The following is a 12,277-nucleotide window of genomic DNA, read 5'->3' on the forward strand; positions in this document are numbered from 1 at the left end:
CCTGCCCCCCCTCCCCCCCAATTTAAGCCTTTTTCTATACTTTCGCAAGATATTTAATACCTACTGTGTATTCTTTCAAACCTAGTCTTGCCACATTCACGGCATTTTCTCACATTTATTTTCACAGAGTTTGCATTCGTCTTTGTAAACAGTTCCCTAACAAGGTCACAGCTGTAAGGAGTTTCTTGAACAGTCTGAACTCAGTGGGAGTGCATACGAAAGCATTCTGTTTTTCCCCCGGCCACGGGCTGAAACCATGCTCAAATAAATTCTTCTTTTTTGTGTCTTAACATCTTGGATAGATTAAAATCCTGTTCACTTTTGATTATTTAAAGCGAGTCCGTTTTGAGACTGTAACCTATCTAATGAAAGCCTTCGCCCCTTCTCTCCTCAGTGACTCTGGAATGAGAAATGGGCACGGTCTGGTCTTGTATGGCTTTTATTTCCACCTAGGCTCCCGAGACTGCAATCCTCCTGGGATAACTCCAGGTCTTTCTCACTAGGATACTGCCCCTGCAATGAAATGAGGCATGTGCAGAAGAGAGTTCACTTCCTAGAGTCAATTGTCACTTTTTCTGTAACGTGGCTACGCAGATCTGGCAGCTCTGGTGATGTAGAGGGGCAGATTGTGCTCCAGAGAGCCCTCTGGTTCTCTTCAGTTCTGTATTCTCTGACATGAGAGATCTGGCTGGAGCTCCAGCTTTTCCAAATGTTTGCAGAGTCCCGGTGGTCAGCAGTCCACCTTCCTGCATTCTAAGTCTGCTCATGTATTAAGACTGTGTACTGCTCCCGCTGTCAGTGACTTGACTTAGGATATAAGTCTGGTACTTGGTGCCTCTTCATGTCAAGTGCCATGTCCTACTACCTTTTTGAGATTAGAGAGAATTCCACTAAATAACTGTGCATGAATCATGATAGGAGACGTTATATGGAAGTTACAACCACAGACTCCGTGAAACATTGTTTCTTGCTCACTTTATGCATCCAACACAGCTTAGAGAGTCTGCTCATTACAGTGAGAATCAAGGACAAAGGAGAATCCATCTTGTCACGTGCTTTCATAATGATAGAGAGACAAACAAAGGGATATGGGGAAATAGTTTCTCTACACTTTCATCTAAGGCACTGTAGTCACCTGTACTGCTTGTGTTTCTTGGCCTAAACATCTAATTTATCCAGTTGCCCTCAAATGGATTGGGGAAGTATGATTTCTTCATGTGTTGTGAAGGAGAATGGGAATTCTTGAGAGCAGCCCTAAAACAACCTTGGCCCAGTCTAATCCCCAAATATTTGGCTTCTTCTTTTATAAAGTTCTAGTCCATCTGTGTAGGTGAGCCCAAATCCAGGCTCTCTCAGGGAAGCTCCACAGTCATGTGCTCATATCTGGGCTTGGTTCTTCTTGGACTGCAGGTCTCAACACAAAAGACAAATGCTCTACCTCCTACACACCAAGCACAGTGGTGAAAGATGGATGGGACCACCAAAACAGATGTTACCATTTAGAAAGGGAATAGGGTGTGAAGCACAGACTACACAGCGGTTCTGAAATCCAGACAAGCTTCTCTGAGAGATGGATTTGATCCAATGCTGCTCGCTGGGCAGGCTCTACCCAATGTTACTCGGGCACTTGTTCCTGTGGATTCTTTATTTTCATTTATTGCCCTTCAATGTAATCTAAAGCACAAACTGGGAAACTGGTCTACTCCTGAGTGCTAAGCAATTTTATCATTTCCACAGTTGTGGAATGTTAGAGTACTGAGACAAGTCTAAGCCAATGACCTTCTTCAGTTCAGGTATGCACTTGTGTAAGCAATCAGATAGCTGTTTTAAAAGTAGCAAGACATATTATCTGCCACACTAGATTGAGTTGTATAGTCCAAGAACCACACATGTTTCATTTTGAGACATACTAATTAAATCAACTGTGATTGACCTGTCTCCACCTTGTATTAGTTAAGGGACTGGCTAGGCTTTTGTCTCTCCCAAACCGCTCTTTTTCAGTGGAAAGACATAAATGGGCATTAAGGCTTTAATTACACTCTGCTCTACTCTCTTTTAATTCAATTGGAACTATTAAATTTGGGGTTGAAAATTATACTCTTGATTTTATCCTTGTTGAGTTCAAATTGGCCCCTCTCATTGTAGGACATCTTTGGTCTTTTCTTTTACAGGATGAAAAAAAAAGATAAATTAGTGGAATTTTGAAGTGAAGGGTTTGCTATTTTATTTTATTTGCTTTTATATCTGGCTGAATCTAGACATTTTCCTAAACTCATCTTTCTCATAATATCTTGTAAATTAAGCAGTTAAGAACAATGGTAATACTGCTTTCTGATTTTGTGCATGAAAACTAAAGCTTCTTTATTATCTTCCTTCCAAGTCCCTTTAGGCAACAGTTTTCAGTGTTGTTGGCTCTCACCATCAATCATAATTTTCCTAGTTGTTCCTATATTCAGTTGACAGGACTTGAGATAATAGATGTCACTTGTACCTAGCACACTGGTTACAGAGACTAACTTGGCTAATTTGACTTACCTTCAACTGAATGTAGAAGCCTCATCCTACCAGATGCTTGGAAAGGATACTGGAATGTTGGTACTAATCTTAATGAATATCATAATCACTGCAACAAAGTAGTAATTAGTTCTAGCTTTTATATTTTAATTTGTCCATTTGTGGTACAGATGTGGAATAGGCAGCATTCTTAGCAATCTTGACATTTTCCTCCAAGCTTGCCTTTCTCGTAACCTCAATCCACTTAATAGCAATTCCTTTTGCCCAGTTGTTGGATCAAATATTGCACAATAATCATGCTCCTTTCTCCCAACACACACATATAGCTACCCCCACTGACATTGTAATCAAAGTATGTCTGATGTGTTTATAAAAAGATAAAGATGTATAAGATGTGTTCTATGGGGGTGTGGAGAGGTATGTTGGAAGAGGATAGTATAGTATAGAATAGAGTTTATTCAGGGCATGGGGAAGGGAGTTTAGGGAGTAGTAGAGGCAAAAAAAAAAAAAAGGCAGAGAAGGGAAGAGAGTAGAAAAGTAGATGCTGGCCATGACCATGTGGAGGGGGGCAGGGGGTAAGGAATGGGAGGTGAGGGGGCAAGAGGGAGAAGCAAGAGAGCAAGAGGTAAGAGAGAGAAGCAAAAGAGGCAAGCAGCCCCTTTTACTGTGGGTCAGGCCTACCTGGCTATTGTCAGGTAACTGTGGGGAGGAGCATACCTGGCTGTTGCCAGGTAACTGTAGGGTGGAGTTTAGACAGAATGCTAACAATGTCTAGCACTTCTTCGTGCCTTCATCTCTATTCCTCAGGTCTAACATTTTTTATTGTTATAAAAGAAAAAGAATTTTACAAGAAGAGGGGAGCATGAAAGGTGATGGATCACACAGGGAATTAAGAGACATGGAAGGCAATTAGTGTATTAAAATAAGACCTATACAGACATAGCTTCTATTTCTGTATCTTAATTCTATACAACTATGCTTGGCATATTTGTCATTATAGTCTTAAATTTCTAGACCCTTCTGTATAACTCTCTTACTTAAAACCTCCTGGAGGCCTTTTGTTAGATAAGAGTCAGTTCCTTTTGCACCCTCTAACCTCAGCCCCTTTCCTCCTTTGTCCCCTTGATCACTGTGCTCTGGCCACTTGTCTTTACAGTCACTGACATTTGCTGCTTTTTTCTCCTCCCTAGGTAACTGTTGATTTGCTCCCTCACTCTCTTTGCATCTTCCTTTTCCTGGTGCTCCTTTCTGGGTGTAGCTTTTGTTAACTGACCAATTAAAAGCATCCTGGCTGAAGTGCATGGCTTGGCTTTGTTTTTCCTTCACAGGGATTACCAGAACTCACTGTATTTTACATATTGATTTCATTGGCTTTAGTAGAGTGTTAAACAAGTCAGGCTGACTTCCTTCCTCTGCCTCCTCAATTATCATTATGCTTATTTAAAAGCAGTTCACTCTGATGTATCTCTAGCGCCTAAAATGGAAGAACAGCAATTAGCACAGTGTGGGCACTCAGAAATATTTATCAAAACTGTGTATAGAATGATGTTGTCCTGAGAGAGAGAGAGACCTGAGCTGTAAGAACAAACATTATTCATGTGGGACACTCTATATGATTAAGATGGTGTTCATATATTTAAAAGATAAATTGTTGCATGTATATATGTATGTATGTATGTATGTATGTATGTTCAATTCATGGTGCGTGTGTATGTGCCTGCACATGTGTGAACGTGCATGCCTGCATGCCTGCATGCGTGTTTATGCCATGGTGCTCCTGTGAAGTCTAAGGATAATTTAATGGAGTCCTTTCATCTTAACATTCTGAGGATCAAATTGAGATGATCAAATTGTAGCTTTACCCACTAAACCATCTCACATCAGCACACATTTCATATTTCACCTCAGAAAAGGAATTTTTTTTTTATTCCTAGGTACCAAAATAATACAAAAATTGAAGTTCAATATTGCAATTCTTTGTAATGTTGAAAACTGAACTTTATTCCAGATATATTTTATAAATGTAAATCTTCAAAAAAACTGTACAAACAGTAAAATAAGTAATTGGAACATGAAGACTTTCTGAACATGATATAAATTTTCAGAAATGAGAACACACAGTTACCCTGACACCCAAACTACATAAAGATTCTGTCAAGAAAAAAGAAAAAAAGCTTTGCTTGTGCAACAATGAAGGATTTACACTCATAGCAACTTGGGCTTATGATCTGGACCTTAAGGACAGATTTGAGAGATAGCATCACTGGCCACTGGCCCCCAAATTTGTTCTGTCTCCATTCCTGCTTCTTGTCCTCATGAAAACCCTGTCCTCTCTATGGACCAATTTCTATAATGAACATAGGTGTAAAAAATACTCAATAAAATACTTGCAAACTGAAGCCAAGAATACATCAAAAAGATTATCTCTCATGATCCAGTAGACTGTCCCAGAGATGCAAGGATGGTTCAAGAGACGAATATCAGCAAATGCAATCCACTGTATAAATAAATGGAAAGAAAACTGCATAATCATCTCATTAGTTGCAGAAAAGGTCTTGGACAAAAATCTAACAGCCTTTCATGATAAAAGCCCTGGAGAGACTAGGGATACATGAAACATAACTAGACATAGTAAAGGTAATTTAAAGCAAGCCCATAGCCAACATTAACTCAAATGTACAGAAACTTTTCCACTAAAATCAGGAACAAGACAAGGTTGTTCACTCTCTCCATACCTATTCAATATTGTACTTGAAGTATTAGCTAGAGCAATAAGAAAATCAAAAGAGATCAAGGTACAGTTTAGAAAGGAATAAGTCAAAGTATCTTTACTTGCAGGTGATAAAATACTATGCATAAATGACCCTAAAATTTCCACCAGGGCACTCCTACAGCTGACCCACTTTTAGGAGAGTAGCTAGATACGAAAGTAACTCACAAGAATCTGCAGCCCTAGTATATACAAAAGACAAATTGTCTGATAAAGAATTTTAAATATGTCTTCCTGATTAGAATTCATGCAAGCTACTATATACTTTTAAAACATGTATAGCAAACAAATGTCCCATAGGCTAAGGAAATGTAACATAAAACAATGTTCTAAAGTCACCAGACAGTCTCATGGTCAATTTATTTGCTATGTGACATGGACAACTCTCCAAAATCAAACCTTAAGGGGAAACAAAAACAAAGCTAAAAAAAAAAAAAAAAAGGATAGGAATAGTTTACTAAACCTACAAAAAAAATTCCACTAATGCCACAATAAAAAGATGCATTTTGGTTAGGTTATTAGACACAGTTTTATAACCATGATATTAGCAGATATAGTTCTCTGGTGTTTGACAAATGGACACAAGTTACAGCTGCAGAAAAAAAAAAAAGTCAAACACTGAATTAAAAGAAAATCTATCATTAGTTATAAAAGCAAATAAAAATCCCACCACGAGTTTGTTAGGCAGTTTCTGTTAATATTTTCTTTTCCTGAAATGTTTTGAAATACTCTGCATTTGGGGAAGACATGACAATACCGTTGCTCTGTCTGGTTCCTCCAGGGGTCAGATGATTCTGGACATTTAGCAGATAAACCAATGAACAGAATTTGTTTCCTTCCTTACTGAAAGGAAAAGCTTGCTCTCTTCTTCTTGACAGACATGTACCGTGTGACAGTTATCAGGAGGGAGTGATACTAGAAATCATACCTTAAGTGTCATAGCATCATCTCATCCAGTGCTGGGATCACAGGAAAGAAACACAGCTTATCCATGGCCGGCTGGGCTGTAGGGTTCACTTTCTATTTCCAATGTTCTCTAGCAATGGCTGTTTGCTGGCAGTCTTCCAGACAGATTTATCTTATCACAAGCACCTTCGGAGCTACAAGCACTGCACAGATGACATGGCAACTAGTTAACGTATTATGTCCACCTTATGTTAATCTAGGATGCCCTCTTTGAGATCTAGGAAAAGGATAGTTGCAACTGCCAGACTGGCCACGTAGCTGTGTGGCACCCAATTTTGAGTTCCCTAACCCTTCCTCACCCCTTCCATTCTGTCCCTATTGTAATTCCTTCAGGGTTTCCCACAGAGCTCTCATGCTCCTCCCAGTCTGGCCATGTTTTCCCCAAGCACTAGCATTGAATGACTTTCTGTTAGGGAGGACAGGGTTTTCATGAGGACAAGAAGGAGGAATAGAGACAGAACAAGTTTTGGGGACAGTAGCCAATGATGCTGCCTCTCAAATCTGGCCTTAAAGTCCAGAACATGAGAACAAATTAATCACTAGGAGGAAGGTATAAATCCTTCACTGTCTTGCAAGCCTTGTTCCATACTTTCAACAGCTTGTAAGGTCAACAGAACCGCATCTATCTTGTCTGAGCTTGTGGTGTTGTTCCAGACCCAGACTGTAGAGGGACAGGCAGCAATGTTGGGAAAAATTGAAAGTCAATTGGTACAGGTGGTTTCTTTGAAAGGGAAGCTATGCATCCACATAAAAACTACTTTGCAGTCTGCCTCCATTTCTTCTGCTTGGACAAGAGGTTGGTGGTTCAAGCGCTTCTTTCAGTGAGGTCCATTTGTGATTGCAGTTATCCTGGGTCCCACTTCTCTGCAGCTGTCTGTATTTTTCTGTCTCTGACAAGAATGACCCATAAATGCACTCAACTTCTCTCTTGCAACCCAGACTTGAATAAGACACTATGATGCAAAGAGAATTAAAACAAAACTGGCTCAGTGGGGTCTTTGCGACATCTAAGATTCCTTTCTTCAAACTTAAAGGTCGTTGTCTCTCCACACAAGTATTTTACAAGACTTGTAGGGTGATTCATATTTAAAAAAAAAAAATCAAACATCTAAATGAAGTTCTTGAAATGCAGAGGGTTTTCCTTTGGCTCTTCTTAGAATAAAATGTCTTTAAAGATTTGTAAGATTAAAGGATACCAATGCTCCTGGTTTTAAATGTGTTGAAAATCTTGAACCTTGAATCATGGGAATGGGAAGTATTTACTGGTGACCTGGCTGTGTTACAACAAGTGATTTGTAGGATAGAGAGTCCGGGAGTCCTTAGCACTGTTCAGAGATTTCCATGACGCTTCTATAGCTAACGTAACCTCTGATGTTCATGGAACATCAGCAGTGCAAAGAGAATCATGGTTTTGTCATCTTAATGAGCTTCTGAAAAGAGAGAGAAAAACAATGCGTCAGTCAGAATGGTCTCCCTCCTTCCTTCCTCTTCAGTTTCCTGGTGTGCCCTGGCTAGTTTTATGACAACTTGACACAAGATAGAGTCCTCTGAGAGGAAGGGACCTCAATTGAGAAAAGGCCACCTTAAGATTGATCTGTAAGCAAACCTGGAGGCAATTCTCTTAATTAGTGACTGAAGAAGGAGAGTCCAGGCTACTGTGGGTGGTGCCATCCCTGGGCTGGTGGTACTGGGTTCAATAAGAAAGCAAGCAGATTGTTTCCAATTCTAAGAAGGGGCAAAGTGTCCACACTTTGGTCTTCGTTCTTCTTCAGTTTCATGTGTTTTACAAATTGTCTCTTATATCTTGGGTACAATCACCCATGGAAGGAGTTACAGAGACAAAGTTTGGAGCTGAGACAAAAGGATGGACCATCTAGAGACTGCCATATCCAGGGATCCATCCCATAATTAGCCCCCAAATGATGACACCATTGCATACACTAGCAAGCATTTGCTGAAAGGACCCTGATATAGCTGTCTCTCGTGAGACTAGGCTGGGGCCTAGCAAACACAGAAGTGGATGCTCACAGTCAGCTATTGGATGGATCACAGGGCTCCCAATGGAGGAGCTAGAGAAAGTACCCAAGGAGCTAAAGGGGTCTGCAACCCTGTAGGTGCAACAACATTATGAACTAACCAGTACCCCGGAGCTCTTGACTCTAGCTGCATATGTATCAAAAGATGGCCTAGTCGGCCATCACTGGAAAGAGAGGCCCATTGGACACGCAAACTTTATATGCCCCAGTACAGGGGAACTCCAGGGCCAAAAGGTGGGAATGGGTGGGTAGGGGAGTGGGGGGGAGGGTATGGGGGACTTTTGGGATAGCATTGGAAATGTAATTGAAGAAAACATGTAATAAATATATATATATAAGAAAGCAAGCAGAGCAGGACATGAGGAGCAAGTCAGTAAGCAGCATTCCTCCATGGCCTCTACAGCTCCTGAGTCCAGGTTCTCCCACTGTTTGAGTTCCTGCCCTCCCTTCCTTCGGTAATTAACAGTGAAGTGGATTCATAAGCCAAATAAACTCTTTCCTTTTGCTTTTGGTCATAGTGCCTTAACACAAAGCAGTCCTAACACTCGGTGTAAAACTGAGTGATCCTTTAATAAAGAAACAAAGGATCACAGAATCTTTTATTTCTTTCTCATTTCCACTTTAATCAGTAACAAACTTCTAACCTGCCTTCCCTCACATACACTGAGCATTTGTAGTTCTTTCTCTTTGAAAAATAATTGTTAACACTGGATGGTATTGTAGTAGTACAATGTTAACCATGTCACAGGAATAAATTACAGAAATAAGAGAAACTAAAAAGAGAAAAAAGGCATTGAGATTTGTTAAATTTAACTGTGTAGTAGTACTCAGAGTAGAGGGAAAAGATGAGTTAAACTGACTCAGTATTTAGAAAATTATCATTCCATCAATTACTAATTTAAGTACTAATATAATTATGATAAGCATGCCATATTATAGAATGCCAATAAAGTAGAAAAGACATGTGGACCCTTTGATTATTGACTTCTCTATGTGATTTGAAGCACCAAGCCTGTAGTTTTCAACATAGATATTTGCCCCATGGAATGTATTTGACATCTTCTGGAGGCGTTGTGCTCACATCTAGTGAGTAAAAATCAAGACTAGTAATAAGCACCTTATAGCACCAGAGCAGCCTCTAACAGAACGAGAATCAGTTATCCCACAGTGTTGTTATGCTGATATTGGCTTAGTTGAGCTCATTATTGCTTAAAAATGAAAGCTTTAGACAGGTAAACATGAAAACTAAGTCCAAACCATATCACTTTCAGCCATTTCTTCTGTGGTCTGATGTCCTAGCCAGCATTGCTAAACTATGCAGGATGCAGGCATAGAATTCTGCAGATGCGTGAGATGGTAGTTTTCTCTTTTGTTCCTCTACTTTTCTGCTGTTGTTGTTTACCTTTGAGACTGGAATTGAATTACAACATGTTCCTCTTCTCTGTCCTCCCTCCCAATCCTCCCAAAGATCCCTCCCTGCTCGGCTTCAAATTCATGGCTTCTTTTTTTTTTTTTTCATTGTCATTATATGCATATATGCATTTGCATATACATATATATTCCTAAATATAACCTGTCGAATCCATATAATATTACTTGTATGTATTTTTTTGAGCTGATAGTGTGGCACTGGACAGACGATTGGTGTGCTCCTCTCTGAGAAGCACCATTCCTCCCACTCCCAGTTTCCCTGAGTTGCTTGGGATGCTTTGGGTACGGTTGAGGCCTTGTGAGCTTTCCTTCCTCTGCTGTGAAGGGCTTTGCCTTCATGTTACCCTTTCTCCCCCAGCTTCCTGTGACTTTCTTTCTTAATAAAGAAATCTGTCTTCGGCAACAGTGTCTTCTATGAAACGCAATCTATGACATAAATAAACACCAACTGACCCTTTGTAATTTGGAAATTTAGATTCTTTGTTTACATGCAACCATATTCTCCAGACTGGGAGCCCTTGAGGGGCAGAGTCTGGTTTTATGCCTCTTTGAAAGCATAAAGCCTGGCTGAGTCTACCTGTGGGCTTCTGTAATAAATGTACTTGAGACAAAGCTCTTTGTCGATGAAGGTCTCAGGGGTGGAAGGGGAACATCTATGGGTCACCTGTTATCTTTATTGTGAGTATTTAGATGACATCTGAGCCTTGTTCGGGAGTTATTTTTTAATGTAAAGCTCTTTCACATATTATATTGCTGCTATATAACCAATACCACTTCTTTCTTGGGTATCATGTCGGTAAAGCAGACATATTTTCAACAAAATAAATTTTATTTCTCTTCCTAATTTATTTCTTTTCCCAAATATTCTGAGTCAAGACAAATGATAGCAAAACATGGAACACCATACATCTCTCTCAATTTTGAAATACATCATGTCTCTCAAATTCACCCATTCATTTTTGACTGTTGCTTTAGAAAAGAGCTCTAATTTGTCACCTACCTCTTCCTGAGATTTTTGTAGATTCATTTTCCCCTCTGCTCTGGTTAAATCATACACTGGTTGAATGACATCTATAGCCTACAAAGTAAATCCACACTAAAGAATGGCAAGAGACTCCATGACACTGTTCCATATTACCTCCCCAGACCCATCTGGTACCTGTGTCTATTTTGTTTTATCATTATTACTCCCATTATTAATCTATTCCCAATTTGCACCAGGCTTTATTGTTGTTTCTCTTACCTGAAAGCACTATTTTGATTGCCTACTCACTTGTCATCAGCTGCCACAAAGCGTCTCTCTCGTGCAAATGTCAGTGTGAGTTTCAGATAAGGATGTTATCTTCTAGATTTCCAGAATGTGCTCCCAGCCCAACTCCTTTTTCATTTATTTGTCAGTGTCTGCTATCCACACAATATTGTGAACCCTTTAAGGAAGAAAAGCATGCAGTCACTTTTCCAATCTATTTATTGATTACAGAGCCTTAGATAGGAAAGTAGGTGAACACAGAGCTTTCCTATGGCACTTCTTCAATGAAAACATGTTCTACCAAGCTGAAAGTCCTATTGAAGGGCCCTGTCAGGAATACAGCTGGAGCTGATGTGGCTATACCATTTTGAGGTTAGACTTCATATATAAAAGACATTTAGAAGACTCCTCAGGCATAAGCCTGGAAGTCTTTGAATTTTCCTGACCTAATAGAGTCTGCCAATCTACTTCTCAAGTCTATGTTTTAGGCTTTCTCCAAATTTACAAAAACACAATTCACTTACTTTGCTAAGCTGAATTTAGTTTGTCCTTTAAAAAAAAAAAAAAGCACTCTGTCTTTTCCAGGATCTAGCCAGGTGAGTCTACCTGATCCTTCCTTCCACATACTACACTCAACCTAATAGATTTAACCCTGATGTGATATATGTCCCAGTCATAACTTGTCACCACTGTCTGCACCACAGCCAACTTCTAGGCTTCTGCCAGGATCTGCCCTGCCTGTCTCCAAATCACAAGACCCTCACACACTATATTCAACTTCTCCACTCAGCCAGATACTGTACAACCTTTACCAGGGTCTAGCCCAGTGAGTCTGCCTTATCCTTTCTTTCACAAAGGCTGCCCAACATAGATCTACCCCCAACCTAGGCTTGGACCAAAATACTATCGGCTCTGTCTCCTGTGATCTCCTGACTTCATTCCACTTAAGCCATTCTCAACTCTAGGCCCAAGACACCTGCACATCTTTTCTTCTGCTCTGAACTACTATGTCCATATTAATTACATAACTAACAAAAGATGCCCACCTGCCATTTCATCATAAAAAAATACAAACAAATGAAAGATCAAGCTATTTATCCTCTGTATCCACCAGTCCTGTAGAAATACCTGCAATGAGCACTTTGTGATAAATTCTAGGATGCAGAATTTAAAAGAACAATCACAAAAGAAATCACCAAAGAACACAGTGAGTTTAGAGAAGATACAAAGAAACAGCTTAATGAGATTTTGAAGAAAGAACTGGAGGAGAATAAATGTCTAAATGATGCAAAACAAATAAAAAAGAAACAA

General features: G+C 39.7%; 1 long non-coding RNA gene across 1 annotated transcript in view; it reads right to left on the reverse strand.

Moving 5' to 3' along the window:
• Positions 1–4,496: 4,496 nt before the first annotated feature.
• Positions 4,497–12,277, reverse strand: part of Gm10635 (predicted gene 10635) — a 75,266-nt gene continuing 67,485 nt past the window's right edge. The window contains exons 2-3 of the long non-coding RNA NR_045336.1: positions 10,991–11,144; positions 4,497–7,680 (exon numbers count right to left, since the gene is read on the reverse strand). This is a non-coding gene — a long non-coding RNA (predicted gene 10635). The remainder of the gene's footprint in view (positions 7,681–10,990; positions 11,145–12,277) is intronic.

This window comes from Mus musculus, chromosome 9 (assembly GCF_000001635.26).
Source record: "Mus musculus strain C57BL/6J chromosome 9, GRCm38.p6 C57BL/6J".
In the NCBI taxonomy this organism is placed as follows: Eukaryota; Metazoa; Chordata; class Mammalia; order Rodentia; family Muridae; genus Mus; species Mus musculus.